Source organism: Cannabis sativa, chromosome 3, assembly GCF_029168945.1.
Source record: "Cannabis sativa cultivar Pink pepper isolate KNU-18-1 chromosome 3, ASM2916894v1, whole genome shotgun sequence".
Lineage (NCBI taxonomy): Eukaryota > Viridiplantae > Streptophyta > Magnoliopsida > Rosales > Cannabaceae > Cannabis > Cannabis sativa.
The window spans coordinates 48,023,645-48,040,388 of record NC_083603.1 but is presented as its reverse complement, the minus strand read 5'-3'; positions in this window follow the sequence as shown (position 1 = coordinate 48,040,388).

Genomic DNA, 16,744 nt, shown 5'->3' with positions numbered 1-16,744 from the left:
ATTAACAATCAGTGTTCTTGATTGTTGTTGGTAATTCATTACTAATTGCTGTTAAGGTTGTATTTGATTCCTTTAGAGAGAATTGGAAATTGTAATATGAACCTTTGAGAATTAGTGGATGAATTTACCCTGGTTCGGGGAACCCAAGCACTAGTCGGCTGAGATGTGTTCTCAGTGCAGATGAAGCTTGTAAAATTCTGGTGTTGAATCTTTGATTTTGTTCTTTTTATATTCAAGCGTAAATCAAGATAAATCAATCTAAATATGAAAAAGATAGGTTAGACAAGAACTTGGGCTTATACCATGTTACATGCAAACTCTAGCGAGTCACAGGTATGTCCATACCTAAATCCAAGCTTATAAATACTACATTATACCCTCATGAAAGGGTTGGAAATTCATTATGTAAACACTGTAGCAAAGATTTAGGATTCTTAAACTTGTCAAGAATATCAGTGTAATACTCTAAGCACTACTAGAAAAAAGACTTTTTTCGGAGTAAATTTGTGATGTTGCCCAATTAGTTACACTGCGGTCGCGGTAGTAAACGGGCTATGTCGTATCCACAGGGAGGTAAATCGCAATTAAAGATTAGTTTAGTAAATATAAAATAAATGCAATAGGAGAAATTAAGAAGCGAAATTAAAATGGAAATGAGAAAGTTGATCAGATAAAGAGCTCGGTAAGGTAGGAATGTAGTTATGCAAATCCTATTCTAATAATATATTAATTCAAAACGCAGTTGCAACTCTACACCATTAATTACAACTGGAAGATATATATATTAAAATCACAAATTAATTAATCTTGAATAAATTGAATCTCACCTCTAACTTGACAGCATATCATATTATATATCATAAATCGACAAAATACCACTATTGGCAGAATGGAGTAAACGACATACAATATAATAAATATACCAAAATATTAATAGCCTAACTTACATAAGAAAAGCATGACTGAACTTATATAAAAGATATTATTAACTTTGGAAGAAAAATTAGAAGATGAAGAACAATTTAATAAATGAGATATGGAGATAAAGCACAAAAGAATCAATATCAATAATTAAAGTAAGAAGTACAATAGCTACACTCTGACCTCACCAATATTACTATTTTAATACACTCATTTTTGTCACTAAAATAAGTATAAATAAAATAATAATAAGAGAGAAAAAAAATAACAAAGTGTATTTTCTCTACTCTAAAATCTGATATCATTTACAATGCCAAAAAGTATTATTTATAGTCACACTTTGCTCTCCAAAATGGTATTTGCGTGTGCTATTTAGTGGAGAAAATGGCTTTGAAAGTTGATGAAATGGTGTTATGGGCATCAGGTGGAGTGGGGACTGCCGAGGGGGTCCGTGTCTTCAGCTGTTGTTAAGAGTGATTGGCCACGTTTGGTAATTGAAATGAGATATGTTTTGTTGATGACATGTGATGAATGAAGATTAAGATTGTAAGCCCAATTGTCTTAAGCCCATTTAAACTTATCACCATGTTAATGGATCTCCAACGTAAGCCATTTGAAATGAAGAAAAGGATATGGCTTGGGCCAATTCATTGGATTCACAATTGTACTTTTTACCTCTTCTTATTAATTCTAGGGCTAAGTTGAAAAATACCCCTTTTATTAATCAATTAATCAAATTTACCTCTAATTTTATATTTATTTGAAACATACCTCTTTTTATATGTATTGTACTAAAAATACCTTGACATAAGAGAGTTACATGGAGAGTATCTTGAAGTGACATGGGCAAAATTGGTACAATGTTTAAAAAAAGAGGTAAAAATGATAGACTTTAAAAAAGAGGGTAAAAATAAAAGAGGACAATATAAAAAGGGTATAGAGTGTAATTTCCTCTTAATTCTATCATTTATACACCAAATCTGAAAAATAACATAAAATCTTTATAAATTAAATATTTTCATTTAAAATAATTTAATAATTCAAAACATGAAAATAATTAATTAAATTAATTTTATATCTACAATTAAAGACTTAAAATGTACAAATTTAAGTCTTAATCAATTTGCGTCGGCAAAACTAGGCATAATGTGCCGGTAAAACCTTGCCCACAATACTCGGTCACTAAAATGGTTTTTACCAGCACAATAACCAAATGCACTGGAAAATTGGGTTATATAGGCGAGTTTATGCGCCAGAATAAATTTAAACACTAGTGTTAATAGATGGCTAAATTCGTCCATTGGCGAGTAAAATGACTTTTGTTGGCGTAATTCTGAACTGGTAAAAAATTTGTGATTTTTTAATTGGCAGGTAAAACCCTTACCTACCAATTGTAATATGTTGGGAATTAATTATAAATTATAATTAAAACTTAAAACTTAAATCAAATATAATTAATCGTAAATTTCGTTTATAAATACATAAATTATTAATTAATATATATAAATTTATATTTATATATATAAAGCAGAGACATAAAGCGGTAACATAATATTCTAAAATTTCTTTAAAGCTATTTTTTTTTTCTCTCTTTAATTTTCTTATTTTTTTTAATTTTTAATTCATGTAAAATTACTCTAAAATTATTTTTCTCTTTTCTCCTTAATTCTCACTTTTTTAATTTTAACTCTATAAAAAATACAAAAATAACTCCATAAAACTCAAATTATAGTAATAATAATAAAATATAAAACCTTAATGTTTTTTGCTTTTATTTTTTTAAAAAAATATTATATTAATAATAATATAATAATACAAAAATAATAACTCTAATGTGTACGGTTTTAATTTTTTTAAAAAAAAACATTAAGATATAATAATAATAATAATAATAATATTAATAATAATAAAGAATTAGGTGTACGTGATACTTGAAATAATATTTCAATTGCTGTTTAACACTGTTGACCGAGGTTTTCGGCAACCAATATAATAATAATAATTAAGAGAGCTATAAGGAATTAAGAGAGAGGTTTTCGGCATCATCCTCATTTCATGTAATGACCACTTTAGGGCTTAGAGTAGACCTCACCTTTTCGGTTTTACCCTTTTTGCCCTTTCTCTCTTTACTTTTTTGCAATGTCACTACCTTTGGGATTCTTGCACCCGACTCTTGTCAAGGAAAACCTTTTGGGGCTTTTCTTTTTTGGCAAGTGTCCGGAGGGGGCCTCTTTCCAGCGGTTAGGGGACCCCCATTCCCTTTTTGAATTAGGGTTTGGTTTGAGGCCTAACTGCTGGATTTTTTCAATCTTTTTCAGAACCAAAAAATGTCTACTTCCGCATCCGGTTCCAAGTCTTCAAAGAAAGGGGAAGCACGTCTGGCCACCCTGGAGGAGGTCATGCAGGGTCATGTGGCCCAGGAAGGGTACAAGTCCCGTGCCAACGGGTGGGAGGCGGCTGAGCTCCACTCTACCTTGACCTGCGCTCACCAGCTGGACAAGATCGTGGTGGTGGCAGGCATCAAGCCTTCGACCTCCGTGACCTATCACCGGCTGCCTCAGGATGAGGAGACACCCAACCATAACATCTGATGTCCGGGGCTATGCTCCCTCTCCAAGACTATTTTATTAATTTCCTTGTATTTGTTGGTCTTGCGCCGTACCAACTCATTCCCAAAGCCTACCGCCTGTTGTCAGGCTTGTTTATTTTTTATGCTACCCGGAGCTGGGGCTCGCCCAGTCCGGCAGAAATTTTGTATTTTTATGAACTAGTTTCCATCCCCAAGAAGGGAGACAAATTTAAGGACGGTTTTTACGGCCTTCGGGCCCATCCTTTGAATGAGGTCCCAGTCCCTTTCAACCAGCAGAAGCAAGTGAAGGAGTATCGTCACCGCTTCTTCTTCTCCTCCGGTTTCCAGGCCATGGACCGCCTGGAGCTTCTCACGGAGTGGGTTAGGATCCCTCCTTATATGCGGATCGAGCCTACCCAAATATTTCTTCAACGGGCCAAGACCTTTGCCACGTACGACAAGAAGGCCCTCGATGTCGGGGAGTTGGTCACGACAGAGAACTGTCAGAAGGCCAAGTTGATTTTGGGGAACCAGTTGGTGGATGACTTCAATCTCTCCAAAGTCATCTGCCCGAATGTGAGGGCTCCGGCCGCAGAAAAGGTGTTCCGGGATGACATTATTGCCATGGCGGAGGATAAGTACCAGAAGTACCTCTTCAAGAGGGAACAGGAGCTGGCCTATATCAAGGCCCAGGCGGCCGCTGGGAGGACTCTGCGCCTAGAAGCTCCGCCAGAGCGGAGGACCCGTAGGCCCAAGCCTGTGGTCCCGGTCCCAAATACCGGAGCTCCCGATGCCAGCACTTCGGGTTCTGGTAAGTCCCCTTTATCAATACATTATGTTCCTCCCGTCCGTGAGTATTCCCGTCTTAGGCCCATAGGGTTCGATGAGCGTCTCCGTAGGTTTAGAATGCCTTCTACCCGGTGGGGGGATCATGCCAAGGAGTATTACCTTTCCCACTTAGGCCATTATTTAGGTCAGTCCCGGATGGGTCCTGGACCTCCGACGCCTATTCCTTTGGATCAATCAGCCTACGTATCCTCCAGCTGGTTTCTTCCCTCAGACAGTTTTCTCGGGGATGATGAAGCCAGTGCTATGATTCGAGACTTTGCTAGGGCCGAATTAGAGAGTCAGGGTAGGACTAGTTTTATTGCTTTTCTGCTAAGTGTATGCTGTTCTCATGAATGTCCTAACACTTAACTTATTTTCTTTGTTGCAGCAGCCAGGCCCATGGACGATCTCTTGGCAACTCTTGCTGAGGCCTACAGTCCTGATGCTTCTCCACCTCCGGCTGCCTCCCAACTGGTTACTCCCAGGAGGTCCTCCTCCAATGCCCCTTCAGGCACAATCATCTTGGTGGACGAGGAGGAGGAAGTTGAAGAAGGTGAAGTGGAGGATCCGGCCGCCCTTGAGCGTAAGCGAAAGGGCAAGATGGTGGAGGTGGAGCCTTCTAAGCGGACCCGGAGGGGGGACACTCCGGCGCCAAGCAACGACTCTGAGATTCCTTCCGAGGCGGAGGAATACAATGTGCCTCACAGCATAGTGTTGACCCCAGTTCCAGCGGATGAGGAGAGGTAGAATCTCCGAGTGGCCAAACACAATTACACCCTCGACGAATACAGCCGGGGGCATGCTGAGGTGGAGGCCTTGAAGAAGATTCTTCGGGAGGAGCAGCAGAATACTCTCAAGGAGGAAGCCTTCCGGAATCCGTGGGACTTGAACATGGACCCGTTGACGGACTAGTTCAACCGCTTTGTTGGGCCCCCCTTGGCTCCTTTTACCTCAGAGATGACCAGCCAGTTCGTCTCCCACCTGACGCAATTCCCACCTAAAAGATATGTTGCCTGCGCCTCTCTGAACTTTATCTACCAGGTCCAAGACATTAGCTCTGCCATGGCCGCGGTGAGTACTTCGTAATTTATTCCATCCCTTAATATTTTGTCTAAGGCATCTGATCTCACACTTGTCTCTTTTTTCAGATTACTGTTGAGACCGGCCGCCTCTCCAAGACTTTAATTGACCATGGCTTCGTCATGTCCGAATTCGGGGGCATAGACGAGGCCATGAGGATCCTTCGGGACTTGTCTGCCAAAAGGCGGGCATTCCAGGAGGAGGCTCAATGGAGGGAGGCCCTTGCGGAGGCAAAGCTTCAAGAGGAGGCCAAGCAGAGGGAGGCCAAAATGGAGGCGAGGCACCAGAAGGCGCTCAAGGCGGAGGGCGAGGTCGTGGCTATGACCAGACGCGAGCTACGGGAGGCCAAGGAAGCCATGGACAAAATGGCTACCAAGGTGAAGTCCCTAGAGGAGTTGCACCAGGCAGACTTGCAGTCTAAGGCCAACTTGACCGTGGAGCTGAAGGAGCTAAGGGACTTCAGAGACCAAGCCTTGAAGAAGGCTAAAAGAGATGAGCTTCTAACCCCCGTCTCCTGCAAGCATTGCGCCAAGCGCTTTGACGACGGCGTCTACATGGCCTGGCAGTCAAATGGCCAAAGTATTAAGCTTGACTTCTATCCCAAGCCTGAAGAGGCTCTTGCTAAATTCTGGGAGAAGAAGAAAAGGCTTGATGCTTTGCTTGAAGCGCGTCGGGGCCCTCGTCTTTCTCCTTGCATCGACTAGGTCGCGGAGTCCAACCCATTTCAGCATTATAATCATATCTCTTTTTTTTTATTTACATCCATTTTTCTTTCCTTTAAGACAATTTTAACTTAGATGTTTGTTTTCTAAGGGGAGACAGTTATTATGGCCCGTCCCCAGGCCCTTTGTATTTTTTCTTTTTTGGACCTGCCCTTTGGGTCAGGATATTTTACATATATATATGTTCACTTTGATACATATTTTTTTTGACTTTGCTTTTACTTTTGGCCTATTTTACATCTGTCCGTGTGGTATGCCTTAGTACCCCCCTGAGTGGCATGAAAACTTTGCTTTGAGGGGACTCAGTTTATTTAAAATTTAGAGGTTACATACACTTTTACGGTACAAACTCTTTTGACAAGGCCTAAGTTTACATTTTGGACTATTGGTAATACTTCCGGAGATGATCGGCGTTCCAAGCCCTTGGCACAATGGTTCCGTCCATCCTTTTTAGCTTAAAGGTTCCGGAGCCGATCTCATCCTCAATTTCATATGGCCCTTCCCAATTTGACCTAAGTACCCCCACTCCGGGTTCTTGAGTGGCTTGGAAGACTCTTCTTAAGACCATATCCCCAATAGTGAATTTTATATTTTTAACTTTAGAGTTAAAGTACTTAGTCACCTTCTTTTGATAAGCTGCCATTCGTATTTGAGACTCGTCCCAGAGCTCTTCAACCTGATCCAACGCTTCCTGTAGTAAAGCTTGGTTTGTAGCTGGATCATAGGTTGTTCTCCTGTGGGACGGGAATAACGTTTCCACCGGGACCATTGCTTCACAATCGTACGCCATTGAAAAAGGCGAGTGGCCGGTCGTAGTTCTTGGGGTCGTCCGGTAGGCCCATAACACTCTTGGCAATTCTTCAGGCCAATTGTTTTTGCAGGCCATCAGCTTTTTCTTTAGGGTGACCTTTAGGATTTTGTTGACTGCTTCTGCTTGTCCGTTTGTTTGCGGCCTTGCCACCGCGGAGAAGCTTTTAACGACTCCGTGTTGGTTGCAGAAGTCAGTGAACTCTTCGCAATCGAATTGCTTTCCATTGTCAGAGACTATTTTGTGAGGCAAGCCATATCGACACACTTTGTTTTTAATAACAAAGTCTAGTGCTTTTTTAGCAGTTATAGTCTTCATTGGCTCAGCCTCCGTCCATTTGGTGAAGTAGTCTACTGCTACTATTGCATACTTTACTCCTTCCTTTCCTGTTGGCAGGGACCCAATAAGATCTATTCCCCAGACCGCAAAGGGCCAGGGACTAGTCATCAGGGTAATCTCATTGGGAGGAGGGTTGGAAATTATTTTACCAGGATCTTAGATCTACTCACAAGTATGTTGTTTAACACCCTAAATATGAACTTTCTAAAACGATGAAATAAACACATATAAAGTTTAGGAAACCTTACATTGGGTGCAGCGGAACATAATGACTCATTCCGTTCAGATATCTAGCCCTTGATTCCTTTCTGTAGCAGAGCATTATCAATATCTGAACCTGGATCTCTTTCTCTGAATCTTTGATGCTGAAACTCCTTCTTGCTGAAAGTCTTTCTTCACGATCTTCCTCACTATGATTGAGGTATCACTTGCTGTGTGTGGGCACTACTCATACACTAAGGATTTCGAAATTCAAGAGGAAAGAGAAAGAAGAAGTGGCAGCTAAAGATAGGGAGAGAGAAAGGCTCAGGTTTTTCTCTGAAGGAAAAATAGAAAATTTAAGGGTAATTTTTCTGAAGCCTTCACTATCTATTTATAGCATTCCACTAGGGTTAGGTTTGAATTATTTGGCATTAAAATAATGAAAAAATCAGTTTAAATTGCCTATAAAAGTGGCTGGCCATGCTTAGTGGATTTGGGCCTCACTTTTTGCAATTTTGCAGTTTTATCTTTTCTGCATCTGATTTTCTCAAAAACGCTAATTTTCTAATTCAACCATTTAAATGCCAATTCTAACTATTAAATAACTATAAATAATTATTAAATAATATTGTCATTTATCATATTTATTAATTGAACCATACAAAGTATCCTAATTAACAAATATGCCCCTAAAACTCTTTCTTTACAATTTCGCCCTTACTTAGTGAAAAATTCACAAATAGACATAGTCTAATTTGACAATTATAATTGATTAATCAAAACCAATTACATGAGTCTTACAAGCAATATTATCTCAACTAGTGCGGGGACCATGGGTCTATATAACCGAGCTTCCAATAAGTAGATCAAGAATTTATTACTAAAATTCACTAACTTATTAATTCTTCGTTGAATCCACGCATAGAACTTAGAATTGCACTCTCAGTTATATAGAATGCTCTATATGTTCCACCATATAGACACATCATTAGTTATCCATTGTTATAATCCTAATGTGATCACTGATCCTCTATATGAATGATCTACACTGTAAAGGGATTAAATTACCGTTACACCCTACAATGTATTTATTCCTTAAAACACTTGACCCCGTATAAATGATATTTCAGCTTATGTGAAATGAGTACTCCACCATTTATGTTCGTTTGGTCAAGCTCGAAGGAGATCATCCTTTGCTTACTATTCGCCAGATAGAAGCTATAGATTCCATGTTTATGATAGCACTCCCACTCAATTGCACTACCGTGTTCCCAAAATGTACGTTTCACCCTGACCTAAAAGTAGGCTTAACTAACAAATCAAAGAACACGAATAGCCTTTCAAGATTGAGCCTAATCATATCAGGATTAATATCATTTGATCTAGGATCAACTAGGCGATATTGACTTGAATAGATATTACGGTAAGTTTAATAAATCTAAGTCAAAGTTCAATATCGGTCCCTTCCGATGCATACTCCATGCATCCAACCTGAGCTTTACTTTAACCAATGCTCTGGAAAGAACATAGCACTTCTCCAAATGCAAGTAAACTCTGTTGTAGATTATCATATCAGTAAAACTCTATGTCTGATAAATCTAGGAAACTTTATTCACATAGTCATGTTTACTTTTCAATGTGTTGACGGCACAATAAACAGGATCAAGTATGTGAAAAGGGTTTCAGATGAATTTATACATTATGTACATATAATCATGAAATAAATCATGTGAACCATGCAACATTAAATGTTATTTCTGATCTATATTAATAAGTAAATCTGATTATATTGAAATGAGTTTTATTTAGGGCATAAAACCCAACAAACTCCCACTTGCACTAATATAAAACAAAAAGTGCGTTTCAAATAATCTCAACACCTCGATATACAAATCAAGTGTAGTAGTAGTAAACTCCTCGTAATAGGATCTGAAAGGTTGAATTAACCACAACCTTTTCTCCACCATTACTCTTCATTAATCACAAAATTATTGATAATGTGAAATTCCTCTCTATATGTCTACTCTCTTGGGATATTGGATTCTATACCTTTGGCAACTACTTTTGGTTAATCAGGAAATTAACACTAGTAGTTTAAGGCAATTTGGAATGGTGCCAAAGATGTATAGAACTTTCTTTAGACTGAATAAGTACCTTTCCTGCAACCTTAACATTCAGTCCCTCTCTGGTAGACCTAGAGACTTCAGATAGGTTTTTACACTTCTCCAAAATCACTATTCCACCCCCAGAGTAATCACCATCTTATCAGAAAGATTTACTAGCACAAAGGCAAATTTCGAAATCTAATATGGTGTAGTCTAAGAGTTTTAAACACACCCTTATTGACTAACATATAGTTCCTCTTCTTAATCTTAGGATTTACTTGATTGTGTTCCAATGTTCTTCTCCTCGATTAATCTGATACCTACTCATTACTCCCACTCAATAGCAGGTGTCTGGTCTAAGGCATACAAAAGCATATCTAAGACCTCTCACTGTTGATTTAAGAAATTCTTTCATGGCTTTATCTTTTCTGGAACAGTTGAGACTTTTCCTTAGATAAATAAAATCTATGCCTAAGAAGTTGTGAAGCTTCTACAGATTGCCATTAGAAAGAAAATGCTTCAGCATCTTACTAAAGTAAGTTGCTTGCACTAGAGTAAGTAATTACCAGGTATACCACAAGCCATAGGTTTAGATAAACTCAAACCTATAATACTAGGAACAGGAAGTTTGTTAAGTCCATAGAATAGACTTATTAACTAAAATTTCCTTTTATGTTCTTGTAATAGAAAACTTTAGGTTATTCCATGTGAATGGATTAAACCATAGTTCTATTGGATTTTCTTCTTAGTTTCTTCTCTTGACAATCCATTACTTGTTTAAACTCACAATGGATTTTAATCATTAGTGTCTCCCAAGTCATAAGAAGGTGAGTTCCTAGAAACTCCCCCACTACGAAAAGGGACCGTGAATTATGTCGAAGAAAACTAAATGGTATTAACCTCTTTGGTTGTGACAAGACAACAGAGGCAGTGGGATCATCATATGTCATATAAGATGATAGAAAACTTTTGGAATCAAGAATTAAATATCTCCTTTATTTGCTACTTGATTTTCAGACTTAGTCATTTTCTTAGAAAAGTAGTATTTGTTTGAACAAACACTTTCTTATCTATTGACTATGGGATGGTCCACCCCTAATCACTTAGAATAGCTAACAAACCATGGTTAACAGTTCTAGCTTTTCTTAAGATTTTGATTAGGTCATCCATGAATCTAGTAATGATTTACATTAAGTATACAACCATTACATCATTCTGAAATTGTATTACCATAGAAGGAATTAGGCAACGACTAGTAACTAATCATCAATATGCAAATCGAAATTTATGGGGAGGTAAGTTTGGATATAATTCAAAAATCAAATTAATGATCTCTGAACTGCATATCTACTAACTATTTCTCCACCCCTATCAGTTCGCAAGATCTTTAACCACTTACCTTAATGGTTTTAACCATTGCTAGAAATTTAGAAATTTTTCAAACATTTCAAATTTCTTTGCATAAGGTATAATCTAGAGTGATCGTTTTAAGAATACAACGAAAAACTCATATCCACCCCTGAATGTACATCCATCTGCGAATGAGATAAACTACTTTCAGTGGATATAGGCATATTAACTCTTGCAGAGATTGATCTTGTCAAATCCACTATGAACAAGATACAAATGCCATAGATTAAAAAAAAATGTGGTTGTGTCTTTTGATGACATAGGTTTAGTTACATCAAAGAGTTCTTTGAATACTGCAAGTGGATCCTGGTCACAAAATACCTAACTCATATTCCATACAGTTTTAATCCATTAATAGAAGATGGATATTAAACACTTGAGAAAGTATAACTGTATTGTATTCTGGAATTAGAAATATAAGAAAATTTCTATTTGGAATCTAAAATTAAAGTCAAAGACTTAAATTTATACCAAATATAATGAGTAATTCTATCTTGGACCACCACTACTAATATAAACTCTAAGTCAGATTTGCCCATACAAGTAGGAGATTTCTAAGATTGAGGATTTATATCAATTGGGGATAGAATTTCGGGATTATAATCATATGCGTCATTTAATTTCTTAAGAGAAAATATAGAATGACATGAAATGATTTATAGACCATTCATCCAATGATATGTTATTGAGCTAATTCGCAATGAATAAGCTAAGAGGAATTAGGATAATTTCGTTTATAAATAAGAATCCAACGATGCTTCGATTAGCAAATGTCAAAGTAATCTTATTTATACAATCTTCTTGTTTCATATCGTAAAAATACTAGTCTAAGGTGTCATCAATTGATGAACAGCTAGATGTCGCATATACAATATTTATCTTTCGAGATCTAACACTATTATGTATGTCTAATGGTGAAAATCCACTAGGGATTTATCTCATTAGATAAACAAGCCAAGTTAGACCAACAATGAAGATTCGAAATTAAACTACAACTTAATAACAGAAATTAACATGGTTCAATATAAATTCATACACAATTCAGAAATTATAAACATATAGCAAGTAGGAATGACAAGTGAAAATACTAAAACTTATAATCCTAAATAATTTCCAAGGTTTTCAACAAACTGATATCAGTGTCCCGTTTAGGCGAGAGTCAAAGCTACCATTCATTGAATAGAGTTGTCAGCTCGTCTAAAATGTTAAACATTCTAGCAACCTTTTATTCGATCAAGATTGGAATTCAGCGTTGTCCCGTTTAGGCGAGAGTCAAGGCAATTCTATCTTATGAGCTTCCACCATTGTTTCGCAATTTGCAAGTCAAGTATGGTCGCCACCATTAGGGTGATCTATACCATACAAAACACTTACAAACTACTTATCATTCAAGATTAAACGGTGCGAAATTGCTAATGAACGTTCCTCCATTAGGGAGGATTACTCACTAAAACAAACGCGGTGTAAAACCCACAATGGAGATCGAATGTCTTAATAATAAAGCTCATTATTTAAAGAGAGTTGTATTTTCTTTGATTCTCTTTATTTAATCTATTTATTTTAAATATATATTTACTAATTAAAATTTCCAATTTAGAATGAAAAATTCTAAATATAAATTTTAATTTAATATTTATAAATTTTACTTAGATGGATATGAAAAAAACATGAATTATTTCCATCTTAGTAATAATTTGCAATAAATATTTAGAAAAATATTCAATTTAAGTTGTTACAAAATTAATTTACAACTCAAATTTAATTTTCTATAAATATATATTGCATTTCGAAAAATTAAAGTATTCAAGGACACAATTTTCGAAAAATGCATGTTAAAATAAAAAATTAATCCTGGAAAAATTATTCTAATTTAATGTTGGCCCAAAATTAATTAATAAAATTAATTTACAACAAAAAATATAATTAAATATATAAGAAAAATTTCAAATATTTAATTATGATGATGAAAATCAACTTAAATATTAATTTTCTATTTAATTAAATACACTAGAAAAATACTTCAAGCAAAAATATCATCTATCTAGATTTTCCTTTGACTAATTAATTCAATTTCTAATAATATACTTTAATTCAATTTATTTTAAATTAATCAATAAATGAAAAAATCATTGATTTAAGTTGATCCAAGAATTAATTAAAATAAATAATTAATTTACAACTTAATCTATTTTTCAAATAAAATTCGAAATTCCAGCATTTAAGAAATGCAATTTCGAAATTTGATTAATAAAATAAAGAAAAAATATATTTTGAAAATTATTTAAATTTAGTTGAAAAAATAAATTTCAACTAAAAATAATTTTCTATTTAATTAAGTGTTATGAAAATGAAATATTTAAGTATCATGATGAAAATCAACTTAGATATTTAATTTTCAAATTAATTAAATGTATTAAATTCAAGAAATAAATAATTAAGTGTAGAGAAGGCTTAATTATTAATATCTAGTTTAATACTAGGAAAAAATATACTTAAAATAAATTGTACCAAAATTAATTATTTAAATAATTAATTTCACAATTTATAATCTTTTCATATTTAATATTAGAAATAATAAGTAGTCTAGAAATAACTATCTAGAAAATATCTTATTTGACTAAGTATCTTTTCCACAAAATTTGAAAAAAAAAAAATATCTAATTTAAGTTGTATTGGAAAAAATCTAGAACTTAAATATTTTCAAATTTAAATTTAATTAAATATCAGAAATTAAGTTGTAACCACTTAATTTAAAAATATTCCATTTTAAGTTAATATTCGAAAAGATATTAACTTAAAAAATATCTAAAGAATCTTAATAACCAATGCCTAAAATTCCTCAACTTAATTTTAAAATTTGAAATTCAAAAGATATTCAGATTTAAGTTGATTAGTTATAGATAACTAAATATCAACTTAAATGGGAATATTTAATGAAAAATTTAAATTAAGCTTCAGAAAGAATCTAGATGGTTATAATTCTATATTTAATTAAATACAAGAAAATACATATAGTTTAGCTTAGAATAAAAAATTCTTTAAACTATAATTTTCTTAAATTAATTTCAAAATAAATGAAATTAATTATGTTGTTAATCAATTTTATTAGGTTAAACTAGTTTAATTAACCTAGTACAGTTATTCAAATCAGGCAAATGGGCCTTCACAATTGGGGTGGTTCATGTGAGGGGGTGTTGGGTTCAGTATGTCGTACCCACTACTATGGCTCCCAACTCTCACACAAGGCCCAAAAGAGAGGAATTTAACCTTAATAAGAACAACTGTTATTAATTGAATATGCATCTATAATGAAATTAAACACATAGGCTCACACAGGCACACTTTGGATGGGTCATATCATGTTGCTAGATCATACACAGATGAAAGAAGATTGTAAAATATACCTGTTACAAATTATTAACTTGACCAAGGGAGCCATCAGATCATTAGATCTGGCAAAAGGTAACCATGGCTATTTGCAATCAAGTAATAATAGGTTTTCAAAACTTACACATAAGCTAAAACACATACTCCTGCAACAAGGTTAGTTGAATAGTTGGATGTAGGATTTATTTAATTTTAAATTAAATATTTAATTTCGAAATTAAATAATTAATTAGAAAAAAAATTCGAAAATTTAAAAAAAAAATTGAAATAAAAATTTCTAAATTAAATTAAAATTAAAATTTAAAATTAAACCTACAATTTTGAAAAATTAGGTTTCAACCAACCTAAATATCATTTCAAAATTTGCTAACTACTTTTAAAATTTAAATGTTATTTTATAAATAAAAATTAAATAAAAAATTAAAAAAAAAGATAAATTAATGTTTTTTTCAGATTTTAAATGTAATTTAAATAAATAAAATAACAAAATTTAAAAGTTAGCAAAATATCTTATATCTATTTAAAATTACATGATTATAGTTATCTTATTTTAAATTTAAGTGAGGTCAAATTATTTAAAAAAAGATTTAATTTAAAATTTTAAAATCTGACCTTAAATTTAAAAATAAGATAAGATATAATCAAATTTAAAAATAAGATAGATAATTAAGCAAAAAAGATAGATACTAACTATTTTAAATTCAAATTACACTAATATCTTGAATTAAATTTAAAAAATATTAAATTAATTCATAATGATAATTAGAATTGAATTAGGAATAGTAATAGTATAAATATAGAACTACACAAAAAATCGGAAGTTAATTCCATGAAAAAGCATGAAAAATCGAAGAAAAACGAAAGAAAATTGTGAGCTGTACGGACAATTTTCGCGATCGGAGGAAAATTTCAGCACAACTCTGTTTTTTTTGAATCTTCAAAAAATCATAACTAATTCAAATTAAATCGAAATTGAGTTCTGTAAAAAAGTAACTTGCTTAATTTTTTCCATACTATCCAATAAAAATAATTCCAAAAACAGATATTCAACTATTTTTAACAAAAAATCAATCATCAAATAACACTCAATACAACATGATACCATCCAAAAACAAACAAACAATCGTTTTAAAGTCCAAATTTCATTGCAAGTAAATCAATTACCATGGCTCTACTCTAATCACTAAGATTTCAAAATTTAAGAGGGAAGAAAGAGAGAGGGAGTGGTCGGCCAGATAGGGAGAGAGAAAGGCTCAGGTTTTTCTCTGAAGGAAAAATAGAAAATTTAAGTGTAATTTTTCTGAAGCCTTCCGTTCAGATATCTACTCACAAGTATGTTTATTAACACCCTAAATATGAACTTTCTAAAACGATAAATTAAACACATATAAAGTTTAGGATACCTTACATTGGGTGCAGCGGAATATAATGACTCCTTCCGTTCAGATATCTAGCCCTTGATTCCTTTCTGTAGCAGAGCATTATCAATATCTGAACCTGGATCTCTTTCTCTGAATCTTTGATGCTGAAACTCCTTTTGCTGAATGTCTTTCTTCACGATCTTCCTCACTATGATTGAGGTATCACTTGCTGTGTGTGGGCACTATTCTCACACTAAGATTTTCGAAATTGAAGAGGGAAGGAGAAAGAGAAGGGTTGGCCAAAGATAGGGAGAGAGAAGGCTCAGTTTTTTCTGAATCAGAAGTGTGGAAAATTTAGTGTGTAATTTTCCTGAAGCCTTCACTATCTATTTATAGCATTCCACTAGGGTTAGGTTTGAATTATTTGGCATTAAAATAATGAAAATATCAGAGGGAAAAACCCTACAAAAGTGGCCGTCCCTATACATGTGGATTTGGGCCTCACTTTTTGCAATTTTGCAGTTTTATCTTTTCTGCATCTGATTTTCTCAAAAACGCCAATTTTCTAATTCAACCATTTAAATGCCAATTCTAACTATTTAATAACTATAAATAATTATTAAATAATATTGTCATTTATCATATTTATTAATTGAACCATACAAAGTATCATAATTAACAAATATGCCCCTAAAACTCTTTCTTTACAATTTCGCCCTTACTTAGTGAAAAATTCACAAATAGACATAGTCTAATTTGAGAATTATAATTGATTAATCAAAACCAATCACATGAGTCTTACAAGCAATATTATCTCAACTAGTGCGGGGACCATGGGTCTATATAACCGAGCTTCCAATAAGTAGATCAAGAATTTATTACTAAAATTCACTAACTTATTAATTCTTCGTTGAATCCACGCATAGAACTTAGAATTGCACTCTCAGTTATATAGAATGCTCTATATGTTCCACCATATAGACACATCATTAGTTATCCATTGTTATAATCCT